Source organism: Pristiophorus japonicus, unplaced genomic scaffold (assembly GCF_044704955.1).
Source record: "Pristiophorus japonicus isolate sPriJap1 unplaced genomic scaffold, sPriJap1.hap1 HAP1_SCAFFOLD_189, whole genome shotgun sequence".
In the NCBI taxonomy this organism is placed as follows: domain Eukaryota; kingdom Metazoa; phylum Chordata; class Chondrichthyes; family Pristiophoridae; genus Pristiophorus; species Pristiophorus japonicus.
Window position 1 is genome coordinate 847,303 of NW_027251579.1, and position 19,874 is coordinate 867,176.

Here is a 19,874-nt window from a genome sequence, read left to right on the forward strand (position 1 = left end):
TGTAAATAGGGATAGGGGTCCATGGTTTTGTTACAGATATGGATTGGTATAAACAGTGCATGCATGGGTTACAGAGATAGCGATAGGCAGTCCATGGATGGGTTACATATAGGGATTGGAATAAACAGTCCATGAATGGGTTAGAGAAAGTGATAGGGATAGGCAGTTCATGAATGACTTAAAACTAGGGATTGGAATGAAAGTCCACTGATGGGTTGCAGAGACAGGGATAGACATTGGCGGTCCATCTGTGGGTTACAGCGACGATAGAGATAGGTATCGGCGGAGCATGAATGGGTTTCAGTGATACGGATAGGACTAGTGGCCCATGGATGGGTTACAGCATTGGGATCGGGTTATGCGGTCCATCATTGGGTTTCAGAGATAGCGGTGGGAATATCCAGTCCTTGGATTAGTTACAGAGGTAGTGATATAGTCAGGTGACCCATGGATGGGTTACAGAGATAGGGATCGGCAGTCTTTGCATCAGTAACAGAAATAGGTATAGGAATAGGCGGACCATGGATGGGCTACAGAAATAGTGATCAGAGCAGGTAGCTCATGGATGATGTACAGCGATAGGGATCATCAATCTATGGATGGCTGTAAGCAATACGGATAGGATTCGGAGGTCCATGGATGAGTTACAGAGATAGGGATAGCAGTAGTCAATCCATGGATATGTGACAGCAGTAGCGATGCAGATAAACGGTCCGTGGATGCGTTACAGCAATAGGGAGAGTTGTAGGAAGACAATGGACGGATCACAGCATTAAATACAGGAATAGCGGGTCCATTGATGGGTTACAGTAATAGCGTTAGGGATGCGCAATCCATGGATGGGTTACAGAAATATGCATAGGAATAGGCAGGCCATGTTGGGTTACAGCGAAAAGGAAAGGAATAGACAATCAATGGTTGGGCTAAAGAGATAGGCATAGGGATAGGCAGTCCATGGATAGATTGCAGATATTGGTATAGGACGAGTCGGTCCATGGATGGGTCACAGCATTAAGGATAGCAATAGAGAGTCCATGGATGGGTTACAGAGATACGGATAGGAATAGGCAGGCCATATTGCGTTACAGCGATAAGGATAGGAATACACAGTCGATGAATGGGATAAAGGAAAGGGCATAGGGATAGGTTGTCTATGCAAGGGTTACAGTAACTGCTATAGGAGCAGGCGGTCCATAGATGGATCACAGCGAAAAATATAGCAATAGAGTGTCCCTGGATGGGTTACAGAGATAGGAATAGGAATAGGCAGGCCATGTTGGGTTACAGCGCTAGGAATAGCATTAGACAGTCCATGGATGGGGTAAAGCGATAGGGATAGGGTAGGCACCCCATGAATGGGTTGCAGAGATACAGATAGGGATATGCAGTCCATGAATGGGCCTCAGCGAAAGCGATGGGAATAGACGGTCCATGGAAGAATTGCAGAGATAGGTATCGGAATCGACAATCCATGGATGGGTGGATGGGTTACAGTGATGGGGTTAGGTGAAGGAGATTGATGGATGGGTGACAGATAGTGAATGGAATAGGCGGTCTATGGATTGGTTACAACGTTAAGCATCGGGTCAAGCTGACCAAAAACAGTTTACAGAGATAGGGATAGAAATAGGCGGTCCGTTGATGGGTGACAGTGATGGGGATAGGGGTAGGGGGTCCATTGATGGGTTACAGTGATAGGGATAGGAATCGGCGGTCCATGGATGGGTAACAGTGATCGGGATAGGGGTAGGCAGTCAATGGATGGGATGCAGCCGTAGTGATAGAGATCGGCTGTCCAATGATGGATTATAGCGATAGGGAAAGGAATAAGAGTTCCGTGGATCGGTTGCAGCGGAAGGCATAGCGGTTAGGCTGTCCATAGAAGGTTTACAAAGACCGCAATATGAATAGGCGGTGCATGGATGGGTTACAGCGGTAGGGATATTGATAGGCAGATGACTGCTCTTTTAGAGCACATCCAATTACTTAAAAAAAAATATGATGATCGTTCTGCATCTGCCATCCATTCAGACTGTGAGTTCCAGACTCCCAGATCTGTCTTGGTGAAGAACTGCTTCCTTATCACCCATCTAATCCTTCTACCAACGACATTAAATTTATACCCCTGTTAAATACCCATCTGCTAATATTGGGCGCAAAGATTCATCAGCTGGAGAGGCAAGGGCTCAACATCTGAATGCGAGAGACAGGATCAGAGGAACAGTTAATGTTCTGGGTCGTGGACTTCAGTAAGTGCTGGAAATAAATTGCTGTCAGGTAGAGATAAACTATTCACTCTGGTGCGAGTGTCCAGCTCAATCGCGGAAAACTGTAAAATTAGAGATATCACATTCAGTGATGATTGAGGAATCAGTTTCTCACACAGAGGGTAGCAGAAATCTGGAACTGTCTTCCCTACTAAGCTTTTGAGGCTGAGAGTCAAATTACAATTTCAAAATACAGATTTGTAGATTTTTGTTCGGAGAGAATATTAAAATTTATGGAATTATCACGGGCAAATCACATATATCAGCCGTGATATACTTATATGGCAGAACAGGCCCTTCTGTTTCTAATTGCCTGTAACTGTAATATGATAGAAATATAAACAGCTGCAAATAAACATTGCATTTTATTCATATTTAACAGCAAAAAATCCATGCCATCCGCAACAAATCTATGGTCAGAGGCAAATTCTCGAAGCAGCTGTGTGATCTTCTTGTGGTTCCCTTGATTCACTCTCCAATTCCTCCCACACGTTGACATTTTTTAACCTTGTTTTAAATCTGCTGCTCTGGGCTAGTGCTTTCCACAGTTTGTATAAAAACGGTTTTACAGCTTGAAACCTGTATTTATCATTTATGAATCAGCATAAGGTGCAAAGATAGAGCTTCTGTCGTCAAGTAAAGAGGATTCAGTAAAGCATGTTGGCATCATAGTGTCGATTTGAACAGAATTGAATCGAAATCTTTCAAGATGAAATATTTTATTTACTGAATCACAATAAACAATATATTTTTACAAATGTTGGGAAATTAGTTCCACTACGTCAGCGGAGGAGTGGTGTGATCCCCACTTTTTATTCATGTCGGACACAAACTCAGGTATCCATTTCGGATCCATTCAGAGATTGACACCGAGATAAAAGCAGCGAGTGATACAGCCAGCATCAGCAAAAATGGCGGATTAGACAAGAGAGATGCATTGATGTAAAAACGTTTTCAGACTTCAACCGGTAGTGACAGGCATCTGATAGATGTCAGTATCTGGAGGCGATGCATCAAAAGCATGATTTTGACTCTATGACTTAACAGTTTAAAGCGCCTGTCGAGCCAATTAAAGAACCAGGCATCGATTTCCAACGGGCCTGCTCTTTTCTCTCGTTATATCCCACGATATGCGAATTTCTGACTGTGTGAACGGGCTACAATCATTTTAAATGTAACTACGGCTGCATTAGTTCACATTCTGGATTAACGCTCCAGGCGCTGCGGTGCTTGGGTCGGATTCCACTGCTGCGATCATTTCTGGCGGGGCTCATTCAGGCCTATTCAAAAAAATTTAAATGTTTTGTGAGATTTTGCTCTGTTCAGAGCAGAGTTTTAGGTAGATGATGTGTGGCGCAGTGATCGTATAGTGGTTCGTATTCTGCATCGTATTCTGCCGCAGCAACCTTGGTTTGAATCCGAGTTACAGCAAAGGTTACTTTATAACTTTTGTTCACTGTGGAATCTGCTGATAGAATTAAACGAAATATTTGTCATTACTGCATTAAACAAATACTATTTTGTTAGTGTTGAGAACCTATTTGCTCCTTTAAACCCGCCTCACCTCACAGCTTTTTCTGCCTTCCACAATCAGTAACCCTTTGCTCACAATTTGCTCCACAACAATACTTCTGGCGACGGCAGCGGCCGCCTGGCCAAAAGGATAAAGCACCTGACTTCGATACAAATGAAAAACTGTCGTCGTAATTTAACTCACCCATCAAAAATGTTTCTTCTCTTTTCTGATTCTGTCTCAAAACCGGCCATTTGTGATACTCCCTCACCTGGAGTAACGGAAGGCCTTTTACTTACAGAAGCTGGTTGCAGATTTTCAATATTGTCGATCAAGGTGCACGGACTGGACAAGCGGAGAAGGAGACTTTGCCACAGCTAATTTAGTTTAGATGCAAAAAGCAAGAAACGGGATGGCTAATCGAATTTAGCACGGAGAGGAATAGGTTGAGACGTCAAGGCGATAAACTATGAATCATTGTGCTCTGCACGGGTGGCTTCAATTCCCATTTTCGTCATTATTGCATCAAAAATTCGATACCTGTCGTATTTTGTCATTCACCTTAAACCTCATATCCAAATTCACCTTTGTATCCCAAGCATGCTACATTCCACTCATATCACGACTCAAGTTATTAATATTTACTTTCAACGGATAACCTTTGTTGGACCAAGTGGTGTGGGACTCTCAGAGAGCCAGCACAGGTACGATGGGCCGAATAACATATTGCAGCTTCTTCAGAATCTGACATTTCAATCCGTGGTTGCTTTGCTTTATGGGCATGATTCTTTCTTTCGGGATTTCACAGCTGAGTTTCAAGCAGTCCCGAATTCAGACCCCGGACGAACGAGGCTCAATTTTAGTCAAAAATTAGCTTTTCAAATCCGATCGACATTCCAGAAAACATAAATATTTTAAATTAAATTTACGTGATCTCGTGCGATTTTCCCACGTCTACTGAAGTCCCACATCTGAAGAGGAGCGATATGAAATTCAACTTACTCAGTAAGGTTAAATGTTTCCAGCTGTATTCGACACTGTGTCTCATTGAATGTCTTATACCCATTTTCGATTCCGGCCAATGCAGCACCTTGACATTTGGCTTTCTGTATTTATGAGCTCGCTGATTTGGGAGAAACTTACATTTAGCTTCAACCCTCTATCTTCACGAAACACCGACTGCCCAGAATATCTGACAGGCTGTTTTTTTCCAGCGCTGAAAAGATGTGAGAAGTTGACTGATGTATTGATCCCATGATGCCGAATACAAACCGTATGGGTTCTATCTTGGCCAGGAGTTAAACCGGCTTGACCAGGCTTCCTGTACTGAGTAAATGGGTTGAGGACCATATCTTTCCATTCGGCACTTTCAACCTTCCGGTCTCAACAGAAATTTAAATAAATCATAGCTTAACCTGTGCTCCCACACTCGGGCAGCAGATGCAGAAAATATTCTGCTGTTCCCACTAACACCTTCTCTGGAGCATCTTTAGTTTCTTTACTGCCCTATTACCATCCCTGTTAGTGCGCATTAAATGCAGGAATATTGCGAATATAAATCTCTCCCATAACAGTAAAGTCAATATTGGGCATCGACTCAATATGTTGGAAATATAACAGGTACCGAATAATACCAATATTGTCACAAGAGAAATCCCTCCCATCTGAAAAATGAATCAATATCTGGTCATGGGCTGTGCAAGTAGGAATGTGAATGTTTACTGAGTGTTCAGCAATTATATTCATAGAATGAAACCATCCCATGTTGGGAAATGTGCTGTGTATATTGGAACTTCAGTGGGCATTGTGTGTTAGAGAGCACAGGGAGAGGAAAAATCTCTCATGCATCAGTAAAGTATCAGAATTGATTATGGGTTAGTTATATTGGAAATATAAAGGTTACTGATGTACAACATGTAATACAAATATTTTTAGCACATAAACTGCCATTCGGTCAATCAGGTCAGTGTCGATGTTTGTGCCCTGCAAGGGCCTGTTTCCTCCCATCTGCATCTAACCCCTTCAATGTCAGCAGTCGTATGAGTATATGTACTTCCTTGAATGCATTTATGTGTTTCTGTCTTCCCCTGTTTGTCTTCTCTTAGGCACTCGCTCAGATTCGAGGATGACTTGCTTCCTCACTAATATTTTTTCTCAGGTGAGTGATGAGAAAATGCGAGAACCACAGTCTTTGTCACCAGTTGGGCAGGCGGTGGTAGAAACATTGAATGGTGTGGTCCTTGGGTTGTCGTGGGCTTCTTCTCCTGTTTGCGTTTGTCTTCCGTGTGATTCAAGCGAAGAGACATGAGGTGTTTGGCGCGTCCCAAATGTTTCTGCCTCACTTTGAGCAGTCTTGGTCCAAATATTTCCAGATGTCGGTGGGAATGTAGCAACTTTTCAAGGATGTTTTGAGAATGTCCTTGAAGAGTTTCTTCTGCCACCATGGACTTTCTTGCCCTTTTGGTGCTCTGAGTAGAGCACCTTATTTTGGCAGATTAATATCGGATATGAGGACGAAGTCACCTGTCCATCAGAGCTGGTGGAGTGTGGTCAATACTTCCATGCTGGAGATGTTTTCATGAGCGAGTATACTGACGTTGCTGTTCCTATGCTGCCAATGTATTTGCAGGAACTTGCCGAGGAAGCATTGTTGCTACTTCTCCGGTGTTTTGAAGGGCCTGCTCTATAAAGGCTATGCCTGTGAAGCATGGAGGAGGGGGAACATTACTACAGCCCAGGAGGCATTGAGCTTGGTGCCGGGCTTCAGATCCTGCTCATTGAAAACTCACTTCCTCAGGCAACAGAACGTTGCACTGGCACACTGAAGGCGGTGTTGGACTTTGTCTTCGTCGTCTTCCCTTGTTGATATTAGCCTTCCGAGGCATGCAAATTAGTCCACGTTGTCCAAGGCCTCGACATGGTTCTTGATAATAAGATGGCCGTATTGTATGGCGGTGCAGGTTGGTCAAAAACCTTGTCTTATGGATGGTTAATGTAAGGCCCATGCTATCGTACGCTTCGCTGCTGGTATTGACGAAGGTATGGAGTTCGACCTTCCACTGTGCACAGACGCAAGCATCCTCTGCATACTATAATTAAATCGCAGATGGAGGGACGACCTTGGATCTGGACTGGAGGAGACGGACTTTGAACAATTTTACACTTATTCTGTAGATTAGCTCAAAAGTAGGGGAGGGCATATTGAGAGTGAGATGGATCATTGCAGAAAGGAAGATCCAGAAGAGCGTTGGTATAATGATTCAGCCTGGCTTGACCCCGGTTCGCACGTGTGTGGTGGATCAGTTGTTCAGCATCATGGCTTGCATGTCATCGTGAAGCAGGTGGTGGATAATGGAAACAATTTGAGAGCAGCTGAAATTGAAGAGGACACTCCATAATCCCTCACCTGTGACGGTGTCGAAGACCTTTTTGAGGTCAAAGTAGGTCCTGTCCAGTGTTCAATGCTGCTCCCTGCGTTATTCTTTAATTTTGCACTGAGTGAAGATCATGACCACTGTGCCGCTTAGTGGGCTGAATCTGCACCAAGATCAACGAATCTTCAGTCACTTGGAGATTGTGATTGAGGAGGATTCTTCGGATGACTTTGACTTGGGCAGACAGCAGGGAAACGCTTCTGTAATTTCCGCAATAGGACTTTTCACCTCTCTTGAGGATGGCCATGATTACAACGTCTCCTAGATCTCATGGCATGCACTCTGCATTGCAAATGACAGAAATTATTTCATGCATTCGCGCCAGCAGTCATTTCCCGCCATTCTTTAGTGCTGCAGCTGGTTTTCCACGTGCTCACGATACCTTGTTGTTCTTCAATTATCGGATGGCCTTTGGAACCTCATGCCGGGCTGTGGTTATGCTGAGTTCCTGGTGGGTAGGATGCTGTCGGATGGAATCGAGGACACTTATTTTGAAGCGAGAGTCTCTGTTAGAGATCTCGAAATACGGCTTCCAACGGGCACTGACTGCTTCTCTTTCCTTGATTGGGTACGGTTCCGATCCTGACACTCATTGGGGTGCAAACTTCACTGCTTGGATCGTAGTTGGTCTTGACTGCGCCAATGAATCCATGCACACCGTGTTTATCAGCAAGTTGCTGGATGTCCTGTGTTATTTCCCTTCTTCATCTGTTCATTACTTCGCTAGTTTTATCTTGGACCTCGGCCTCCAGATGTCTAAATAACTGCTTTCTTGGTCTCTAATTTTGCTGCTGCTACCAGTTGAAGAATGCCTTGCATTTGTGGTGTGGATTATTAGCTCCTGGATTACCTGCTTATTCTTGTCGAACCAGTCTTGATGTTTCCTGGTGGATTTACCAAACGTCTCGACACAGGTGCGAACTTTCGATGCCTTGAACGCAGACCAGACACTTCGGACACTTTGTGCCTCCAGTTACTGGAATTCCTGAAGTTGGTTGTGTGACATTGTCTGAAGAGGGCTTCCTTAGTAGAGTATTTGAGTGCTCAAGCTTTGGTTTTCCTGCGCCAGCGTTTCTGTTCACGCTGCTGTTTTGAGTCTACATTAATTAAGTAACAGAGTGGATTTGCTGTGGTCCATCCAGGAGTCACCAGCTCCTGTCATGGCGTGGGTGATGTGGACGTCGATGCGATCCATCACCCAGCCGATGACATAGTCATCTTGTTGGAACAATAAACCACCAACCCGGTGAAAGAATTGAATGACAGATTGCCCAGCTTCGGAATCGAGTTATGCCGATTGGTCAAAAGCGGATTTTAAAATATATTCTTTTGCTGCATTGAGCAATTATAACAGTCAGCTTTCATAAGATCGACAGCTGAACGGATTCAGAATGAACATAGGCCCAGTTTGGCCGATATATGCAGCACCGGGATTACATCGCAAATGGAGCAGCGTCACAGACCGTGATATGACGGGCTGAAACCCATAAATGAGAGTTTTCTTTGCAAAGTGCTTCATGTAACTTTTTAAATGCAATTTGTTTATTGAAATTCATTAGTAAAACCAGGGATCGGGATTGACCTGGAATCGGACGCGCGTCTTCTCTGCTCCATTTTAAATAGCTGCTCCTCACTGCACCCTCCTATAGACATGTTCTGAGGGAGCATCATGGACCAGAAACATAAACTATGTTTTTCTCCCCACAGATATTGCCTGACCGTCTGTGAATTGCCAGCATGTCCTGTTTATACCCTTCTTATAAATGCGATTGCACTTGTCGGCCTTGGAACTTGTTCTGCAATGGTAGTGATTCTGATTCCAGATCAGTCAGTGGGATCTAATCACGTCTACATCGCACGTTTTCATTGGGCCAGCATCACTTTGAAAAAAGAGCTATCCATTGTTGCTAAAATAAATATTCTCAGAATCAAGTGATCTGTTCCTATCGATTTTCGCACAGTTATTTTTAATTTATAGTTTATATTTCAACAATATATAAGGCATGTGTTACGTTCATTGTTTGCACAATAACGATGTCTCCCGCGTGTCAGGCGAGTATTCTTCCCCTGAATCAGCAAAGCTTACCTTGTTTTTGTCGTGTACAGAAGAACTCCACGAGTCTGATGACAGGGAGCTAAACTTAGTGTGTCCTTAGACTTCTTTATTATAACTCCAGTGTGCGTAAGCAACATGCCAGACAACATTTTATACTGACCCTGCACGTGTGTGCAGGGGACCATGAGGACTTGAAAATTCGCGCCCTCTCGTGGCAAGTATTACATCGTTATATGCATAACATCACTCCCACCTTCGGTAGAAGTTATTTAGAAGTTGAGGCGAACCAGAGCATTTCGCCTCCTGGTTTATCATCTAAGTTAAAACCCTGGACGTGTGAGTTGGACGGATCATTTCTGCGCTGCAACACGGCTGCACTGACCGGACTGTCAGGAACGGTGGATTCATCCTCGTGATTGCCAACGAGTTCGATTACTGGTTGTGTGTGTTTTGGTGGATCGTCGATGGTGATGTCCTCTTCAAGTCGTACCTGGCTGTCAGTAAATCGCAAATAGTTCTGATCTAAATACTTTCTGCACGTTTCGGCATTTAACAGTTTGAGTATAAACACCCTATTGCCTGCCTTGGCAAAAAACAGTGCCAGCAATCCACTTGGAACCATGACCGTAATTCAGGACAAATCGAGGGGCGTTACCATCAATGTCACGTGAATCAGCCACGTGTTCGTGGAACATGTTCTGCCGGTGTCGCCGTGTTTGCACGTGTTAAATTGATCCAGATGGACTAGAGACAGCCTGTTTTTCTTTGCTTTCTTCATTAACTATTCTTTATTGCAACTCCAAAGTGCTTAAACAGCATGGTAGCCAATCTTGTATACTGGCCCTGCCCTTGTCTGCAGATGACCACTAGGTATCCAGCAGTCGTGTCCTCTGATGGCAAGTATAACATAGTTACATACATAGCAGCTATTTTATTTAATCTTCAAGCCAGCGCAATTAATGATTGCAATTGGTTTTAACACAAAGTGAAGCACAATTATGCACAGCAAAGTACTTCAGATGCTAAAAAAGAATTTCTTCAGCAACTGCTCGAAAACCTCACAGGTCGGGAACTAGGCACTGCAACTCAGTTCTGATCCTGCTTTGTAAACAGCCGCTCCTCTCTGCTCCCGCTCTGAAATCAGCCGATCCTCTCTGCTCCCGCTCTTTGAACTTCCGCCCATCATGCTCTGCATCTTCACACCTCCCACGTGTGTAACACATCCAATGAGACACAGAGCCGCAGACACCCGGAATCCAATAACTTTAGTCAATTGGTTTGTTTTATCATTGCTTCTGTGAAGCTGTGTGATTTCGGACGATGTACAAAATACGTGCAAATTCATACATTTTAATTTAAATTCTTAATCTATTCTGCAGTGCATTTCGGCTGTGAAAATGTGATTTTTGACTAAACCCTTGAGACAATAGTCAGGGAATTGCACCCAGGATCTCTCTCATTTCAAAGCTGAAAATCCCATAAGCAAGAATCAAATCGGTAAACCAACGAGCCTCCGATAAAAAGAAATAACGCAACTCATTACATATTCAAATTTCATATTCTGTCGGTAAAGATTTAAATTTAAAACCCATCCTGCCTGTGCTGTGTCTATGACAGAGCTATCAAATTAGTCCCACTCCCCATAATCCTATATTTGTTTTCCTTTTACTATAAATATTAGTAATTTGTGAAATGACATGAGCTGAGTATAGCATATTTGGAGCAACAGGTGAATTTGGACATCAAGCTTAAGCGATTAACAAAGGAAACTGAAGCATTAAATGTTGAAGGCAATAACAACGAGGATTATATTCGCATCGGCGAATGTAGCCGCACAATGTATTAGCAGACCTTTGCCTGAACCAGTCGGCCACAACATTTTGCTGCAAGATTGTAATCAGTCTCTCAGGTTTCTGGTTTTTGCATTCAAACAGCAATCCCGAGCGAAAAACGGAACTCAACGCTTGTCCTGCCCATGCACCAAGTTGCAACAATGTTGAAAGAGTACAATTAGCGTCTGTCAGTAAAAGGCCTTTTCTTGCTTCAGGTGAGGCAGCCTCAGAAATGTTACGTAGTGAAACAGTTTCAATGCAGAGAAAAAGAAACGATTGACCGGGGGAATTATATTCCCACGACAGAACTTCTTTGGTATTGAATTCAGGCGCCTTTTCCATTCACCCACGCAGCCACTGCTGCCGCCATTACAGTTATTGAAGTGAGCATTTTAAGGAAAGGTCTATTGTTTCTGGAAGGCAGAAAAAGCTGAGAAAACACGTCCGTTTGAAAGGGTATACATGTATCTACTGGCAACAAAATAATACATGTTTATGAAAGTAAAGATTGTTGTGCTGCTGTGTTCTATCAGCAGTTGCCGGAGAGGACAAAAGATAAAAAGTAAACTGTACTATAACTCCGATTTGAACCGAAATTGCTGCGGCTACAACGGAGAGTACTCACGAGTACACGATCGCAGAACCCTACATCAATTACTGCAAGTACGCTCTGAAAAAACAAATTAATTATCAGCACTGCTGGATTATATTGGTCAAGCAAAAATTAGCCCCACCAGAAATTATGGCACCGGTAGAATTCCACCGATACTCTGCAGCGATTATTGTGTCAATCCAGAATGGAAACTGGTGCAGCGGTAGTTATATTTAAAACATCTTTCACGCGGGAAAAATAACGCCCATTGTGCGTAGTGAAAAAAATTTAGGGCGCATTGAAGGTTGAACCCAAGACTGTCGTGTTAATTATACAAGTGTTTTGACTACTTAAGCCACGGAGCCAAACCACAACTTTACCAGCTTGCCTTCACTGACTAATTTCAGTCAGCTACCTGTCACTACCTTTTGGATTCGGAGGCTGTTTTGGATCTAACCATCTCTCTTGTCTATTCTGCCATCTGACTCGATTCTGCAGCTACCTCTCGCTGCGTTTATCTCAGTTGCAATCTGTGGTTTGATGCTGAAGGAATTCCAAAGTTTCTATCGAACATGAACAAAATGAGAACGTAAGAACATAAGAAATTAGGGCAGGAATAGTCCATTTGGCCACTCCAGCCAGCTCCGACATTCAATACGATCATGGCTGCTCTGCTCATGGACTCAGCTCCTCTTCCTGCCCGCTCTCCATAATCCTTTAAACCCTTAACACTCAAAAATCTGTTGATCTCCCCATTAAATATATTCAATGACCAAGCCTCCACAGCTCTCTGAGGCAGCGAATTCCTCAGATCCACTACCCACTGAAATAAGACGTTTCTCCTCACCTCAGTTTTAAATGGGCGGCCTCTGATTCTCAGATTATGCCGTCTAGATCTAGTCTGCCCTATCAGTGGAAACATCCTCTCTGCTTCGACCTTGCCAAGCCTCCACTTAATCTCATACGTTTCGATAAGCTTACCTTTCATTCTTCTGAATTCCAATTAGTAGAGGCCCACACGACTAAAATCTTCCACATTTTACAACCTCTTCATCTCTGGAATCAAGCTTTTGAAACGTATCTGAACTGCCTCCAAAACGAGTATATCCTTTCGTCAATGTGGAAAACAAAACTGCATGCATTATTCCAGGTGTGGCCTCACAAATGCCCCGTACTACTGTAGCAAGACATCCCAGCTTTTAAACTCCAATCGCCTTTGCAAGAAAGGCCAAGATTCCATTGGCCTTCCTGATCACTTGCTGTGCATGCACACTACTCTCTTTGTGTTTCAAGCATAAGTACCCCTATTTGCGGCTGTACAGCAGCACTTTGCAATCATTCTACATTTAAATAATAAATAGCTCTTAGTGTTGCTGCTCTCATACTTTCCAACATTATACTCCAGCTGCCCACTCACTTAGCCTGTCTATTTCCTTTTGCAGATTTTGTGTGTGCTCTTCACGCACTGCTTTTCCTCCCATCTTTGTATCGTCGGCAAACTTAGCTACGTTACACTCGTTACTTTCCTCCAAGTCGTTAATATAGATTGTAAATAGTTTGAGCCCAGCACTGACCCGTGCAGCAGGCCCCTGGTTACAGATTGCCATCCTGAGAATGAACCATTTATTTCTACTCTGTGTTTTCTGTTCATTAGGAAATCCTCGATCAATGCTAGTATATTACCGCCGAACACGTGAACCTTTATCTTGTGCAATAATATTTTATGTCGCACATGTCAAAGGCTTTCTAGAAGTCCACATACACCACATCCACTGGATCCCTTTCATCCACCCTGTTCCTTACGTCCTCAAAGAATGTGCCAAAAATGAATTCCTCTGCATGAATCCATGCTGACTTTGCCTGGCCTAATTTTGCTTCTCCAAGTTTCCTGCTGCTGCTTCTTTAATAATGGACTTCAACATCTTCCCATCCACAGAAGTTAGGATAACTGGTGTATTTTTATTTGCGTTTCTATCGGCCTCCTTTTTGAAATAGGGGTGTTACATTTGCTGTTTTGCAATCTGCTGGGACCATCCCAGGATCCAGGAACTGTTGGTAAATTACAACCAATGCATCCACTATTCCTGTCGCTACTTCTCTTAATACGCTAGGATGCAAGCCATAGGGTGCAGAGGACTTTTTTGCCTTTAGTCCATTAGCTTACTTAGTGCCACAACGATAGTGATGTTGATTGTGTTCAGTTCCTTCCCCCCTATAGCCCCTTGACTATCCATTGTTGGCATATTATTAGTGTCCTCGACCGTAAATAATAAAACACACTATTGTTCAGAGTTTCTGCCATCTCCTTGTTTCCCATTACTAATTCTCCAGTCTCGTCCTCTTAAGAACCAACATTTAACCTAGCCACAATTTTCATTTTTATATATCTATAGAAACTCTTGCTATGTGTTTTTATATTTCGGGTTAGTTTACTTTCATAGTCTAGAGTCCCATTCTTAATCATTTTTTTTAATTCTTTGTTGGCTTTTAAACGCTTTCCAATCTTCTGCCTCCCACTAGAGTTTTGGCCATATTATCCGTCCTTGTCTTTAATTTGATACCGTCCTTTGTTTCATTAGTTAGACATGGAAGGCTATCTTTTCTTTTTCGCAGTTTCCTCCTCAGTGGAATATATTTTTCTTGAGAGTTGTGAAATATCTCATTTTGTGTACACCGCTATTCATCAACCGTTCATCAACCTAATGATTGGACATGCAGTTTAGTTTTATAAAGTTAAAAGATAATTAACTAGCGCACCTAGGGCAAGACTCGAACCTGCAAACGTTTGATAACATTCTGATTTACACAAGAATCACACACCTTATTATTTAAGTCACATCGTATCTGCAATTAACATTCATGAAATGACGATAATGATAGATTAAAGCCCCTGATTGTATTTATTTCAGTTCCATTATGTACACTCCAACAGCGGAAGTGAACCATTCACTGATTGAAATACGAGAAGTCGAGAAGTCCAACCACAATCAAAGCCTTTCCTCACCGCCTCCTTTCCTGCTTTTCTGCTGCCCTCGGGATATCTATTTTAAACATGACTCCACATAAAACCTTCTAATTCAATTAAATTAATCCACAGCTGAGGCTCTTAATCTAAGCCGCTGAATGCATTTCACCAACTCACTCCCCTGTCAGTGCCAATCATTTGACCCGAGTTGTCTCCTTGAGGAATGTCCCCATCCGCAACATCGCCCGATACCGCCGCTACCGTCACCCATCAGCTGCTGAAATCGTGACCATGCCTTCGTTATCTCTGACTTGTCAACTCCAACGCACTCCTTACTGACATCCCACGATCTACCCTATTTAAACTTGAGGTTGTCGCCAAACTCTCTGGTTGTATACAAACTCGCATCAATCCCATTCACACAGCACCCTGATGGTCGCTCACCGATATTGGCTCGCGCTGAAGCAATGCTTGGATTTCAAAATTCTCATTGTTGTTTTCACATTTCGTCATGGCCTCGCCCCTCCCAATGCCATTAATATCCTCCATCCCCATAACCACTGAAGATATAGGCACTCTTCTAATTCTGCCATCTTGCGTATCCCTGATTATAATCGTTCAACAATCGCTGCTCATCCCTTCAGCTGCCTGAGCCCTAATCGCTGGAATTCCTAGCTGAACCTCTCCACCTCGCTCCACTACTTTAGGACGCTTAGAAACCTAGCTCTGTGACAAAGCTTTTGCTCATCTATTCTTATATCTCCTGATGTGGCTCGATATCAAATTATCGTTTTATATCATAAGAACATAAAAAATAGGAGAAGAAGTAGGCCATTTGGCCCCTCGAGCCAACTCTGTCAATGTGTTTGATCATGGCTCATCTGATCAAGGACGAAGCTGTACTTCCCATCCCGCACACTGTAATCCTTTGCTCTCTTATCGCTCATAAATGTGTCCATCCCCGCCGTAAATATATATGATGACCAAACCTTCACAGTTCTCTCGGCAGAGAATTCCATAGATTTACAACCCTCTGAGAAAAAAAAATATATAATCTCAGTTTTAAATGGGAGGTTCTTTATTCTGAGACTATGTCCCCTCGTTTTAGTTTCCCTGATGAGTGGAAATATCCCTTCTGCATCACCTTTCGAGCCCTCTCATTTTCTTACAAATTTCAATATCATCACCTCCCATTCTTCTGAACTGCAATCAGTTTCGGTCCAACTTACTCAGCCTATCTTCATATGTCAACGTTCGCATCTCCGAAATCACTCTGGTGAACCTTCTCTGTACAGCCTCCAATGCAAGTATATCTTTGTAACTAAGGATACCAAAGCTGTATGCAGTACTCCTGGTGTAGCCTCACTAATACCTTGCAAATGTGTAGCGGGACTTCTCTGCTTTTATACTTCATCCTTCTTGCAATAAAGGCCAACATTCCATTTGTGCTCCTGATTAATTGCTATATCTGAATACTAAGTTTTTGTGTTTCATGCACACGGTTCTCCAGGTCTCTCCGTACTGCAGCACTTTGCAATTTTTCTCAATTTAAATTATAATTTGCTTACCTAGTATTTCTGCCAAATTGGATAATCTCACAATATCCCACATGATTCGGCACCTGCCAAAGGTTTGCCCAATCATTAGCCTGTCTTTCTCCCTTTGCAGATATTTTATGTCCTCCTCACAATTTGCGTTCACAACCATCTTGGTATCATCAGCAAACTTGGCTAAATTACACTCGGTTTCTTCATCTAAGTCATTAATACAGACTGTAAATAGCTGAAGACTCAGTACCCTGACCCTGCGGCACCCCACGAGTCGGTTTTGCCAACCGTACAATGTCCATTTATTCCGACTCTCTGTTTTTTGTTATTTAGCCAATGCTAATACATTACCGCCAAATCCATGAACTTCTATCTTGTACAGCAAATTATTATGTGTCAGCTTATCGAATGCCTTCTAGAAATCTAATTACACCACGTGCACTGGTTCCTCCATAACCATCTTCTCGGTACATCCGCAAAGAACTCCTGCAAAATGGCAAGCATGTATTCCCTTTCAGAAAACCATGCCCTCTCTGCTTTATTGCATCACGCTATTCCAAACGTTCCAGTAGGTGGGAACAGGTAAGACAAGGGGAGAGAAAGAGAGCTGAGACAGGGAGACATCAGTTCCATGGGGCGCAAACAGACTGAAGCGATTGTTGTATTTTGCTGCGTGGGTTTGAGGAACTATGTGGTTAGCAGCCATGTGGGAAGATCCCCAGATGAGCTGAGATCAGTGACCTTCTTGGTAACGGTGACCTGATGTTCGCTCGTGGGCCATGGTCCAGAGTGAGCAAGGATGAAGTGTGAGACTAATGCGAACAATTAATGATTAAACACCGTGTTAGTTTTTATTTCCACTTATTTCAAAAATACATAAGAATTAGGAGCAGGAGCCAGCCATTCGGCCCCTCGAGTTTGCTGCGAAATTCAATGTGATTATGGCTGATATTCTACCTCAAATCTACATTCCTGCACTGTCCCATATCCCTTAATGCCCTTAATATCCCCTAATCTTTCGATCGCTGTCATTTATATACTCAAATACGGAGCCTTCACAGTCCTCTGGGGTATATAATTCAAAAGATTCACCATCATCTGATTGCAAACGTTTCTCCTGATTTCAGTCCGAAAGAGCAGATCTTTTATTCTGAGACAGTGCCCCCTAGTTCTAGACTCTCATGATAGAGCAAACGTCCTCTCTGCATTTGTGCTGTCATGTACTGTAAGAATGTCGTATATTTCAATGAGTTCACCTCACATTATTCTAAACTCGAGCGAATATTTTCCTGGTCTACTCAATTTCTTCTCATCGAACAATCGCAACATCCCAGGAATCAGTCTGGTGAACCTTCCTTCCTCCGTCTCTATCCATGGATAGGTTAGGTGAGTGGGCAAATGCATGGCAGATGAAGTATAATGTGGATAAATGTGAGGTTATCCACTTTGGTGATAAAAACAGAGAGACAGACTATTATCTGAATGGTGAAAAATTAGGAAAAGGGGAGGTGCAAAGAGACCTGGGTGTCATGGTACAGCAATTATTGAAGGTTGGCATGCAGGTGCAGCAGGCGGTTAAGAAAGCAAATGGCATGTTGGCCTTCATAGCAAGGGGATTTGAGTACAGGGGCAGGGAGGTGTTTCTGCAGTTGGACAGGGCATTGGTGAGGCCACACCTGGAGTAATGTGTACAGTTTTGGTCTCCTAACCTGAGGAAGGACATTCTTGAAATTGAGGGAGTGCAGCGGAGGTTCACCAGACTGATTCCCGGGATAGCGGGACTGACCTATCAAGAAAGACTGGATCAACTGGGCTTGTATTCACTGGAGTTCAGAAGAATGAGAGGGGACCTCATAGAAACATTTAAAATTCTGACGGGGTTAGACAGGTTAGATGCAGGAAGAATGTTCCCAATGTTGGGGAAGTCCAGAACCAGAGGTCACAGTCTAAGGATAAGGGATAAGCCATTTAGGACCGAGATGCGGAGAAACTTCTTCACCCAGATTGTGGTGAACCTGTGGAATTCTCTACCACAGAAAGTAGTTGAGGCCAATCACTAACTATATTCAAAAAGGAGTTAGATGAGGTCCTTACTACTAGGGTGATCAAGATGTATGGCGAGAAAGCAGGAATGGGGTACTGAAGTTGAATGTTCAGCCATGAACTCATTGAATGGCGGTGCAGGCTAGAAGGGCCGAATGACCTACTCCTGCACCTATTTTCTATGTTTCTCTGTTTCTATGTTTCCTGAGGGTATGAGACCCCAACTGTACACATTCCTTGCACTGAAAACAAATCAACGGCTGTGGAACATTCACTGATTGAGAAACGAGAATTCCAAAGTTAATCTCCATTCCAAGCACTTCCTCCTCGACAGCTTTTCTGCTGCCGTCAGGAAGTTTGTTTGCTTCTTGAATTCCTTCCAAATCCTCCTCAATCCCATAACTTAAATCACAGTGCATTATAAAAGGGGTCAGAGGGTCTAGTAAGGAGGGGGAACTGAGTGAAATCTTTATTAGTCGGGAAATTGTGTTGGGGAAATTGATGGGATTGAAGGACGATAAATCCCCAGGGCCTGATGGACTGCATCCTAGAGTACTTAAGGAGGTGGCCTTGGAAATAGCGTATGCATTGACAGTCATTTTCCAACATTCCATTGACTCTGGATCAGTTCCTATGGAGTGGAGGGTAGCCAATGTAACCCCACTTTTTAAAAAAGGAGGGAGAGAGAAAACAGGGAATTATAGACCGGTCAGCCTGACCTCAGTAGTGGGTAAAATGATGGAATCAATTATTAAGGATGTCATAGCAGTGCATCTGGAAAATGGTGACATGATAGGTCCAAGTCAGCATGGGTTTGTGAAAGGGAAATCATGCTTGACAAATCTTCTGGAATTTTTTGAGGATGTTTCCAGTAAAGTGGACAAAGGAGAACCAGTTGATGTGGTATATGTGGACTTTCAGAAAGCTTTCGACAAGGTCCCACACAAGAGATTAATGTGCAAAGTTAAAGCACATGGGATTGGGGGTAGTGTGCTGACGTGGATTGAGAACTGGTTGTCAGACAGGAAGCAAAGAGTAGGAGTAAACGGGTACTTTTCAGAATGGCAGGCAGTGACTAGTGGAGTGCCACAAGGTTCTGTGCTGGGGCCCCAGCTGTTGTACATTAATGATTTAGACGAGGGGATTAAATGCAGTATCTCCAAATTTGCGGATGATACTAAGTTGGGTGGCAGTGTGAGCTGCGAGGAGGATGCGATTAGGCTGCAGAGTGACTTGGATAGGTTAGGTGAGTGGGCAAATGCATGGCAGATGAAGTATAATGTGGATAAATGTGAGGTTATCCACTTTGGTGGTAAAAACAGAGAGACAGACTATTATCTGAATGGTGACAGATTAGGAAAAGGGAAGGTGCAACGAGACCTGGGTGTCATGGTACATCAGTTATTGAAGGTTGGCATGCAGGTACAGCAGGCGGTTAAGAAAGCAAATGGCATGTTGGCCTTCATAGCGAGGGGATTTGAATACAGGGGCAGGGAGGTGTTGCTACAGTTGTACAGGGCCTTGGTGAGGCCACACCTGGAGTATTGTGTACAGTTTTGGTCTCCTAACGTGAGGAAGGACATTCTTGCTATTGAGGGAGTGCAGCGAATGTTCACCAGACTGAT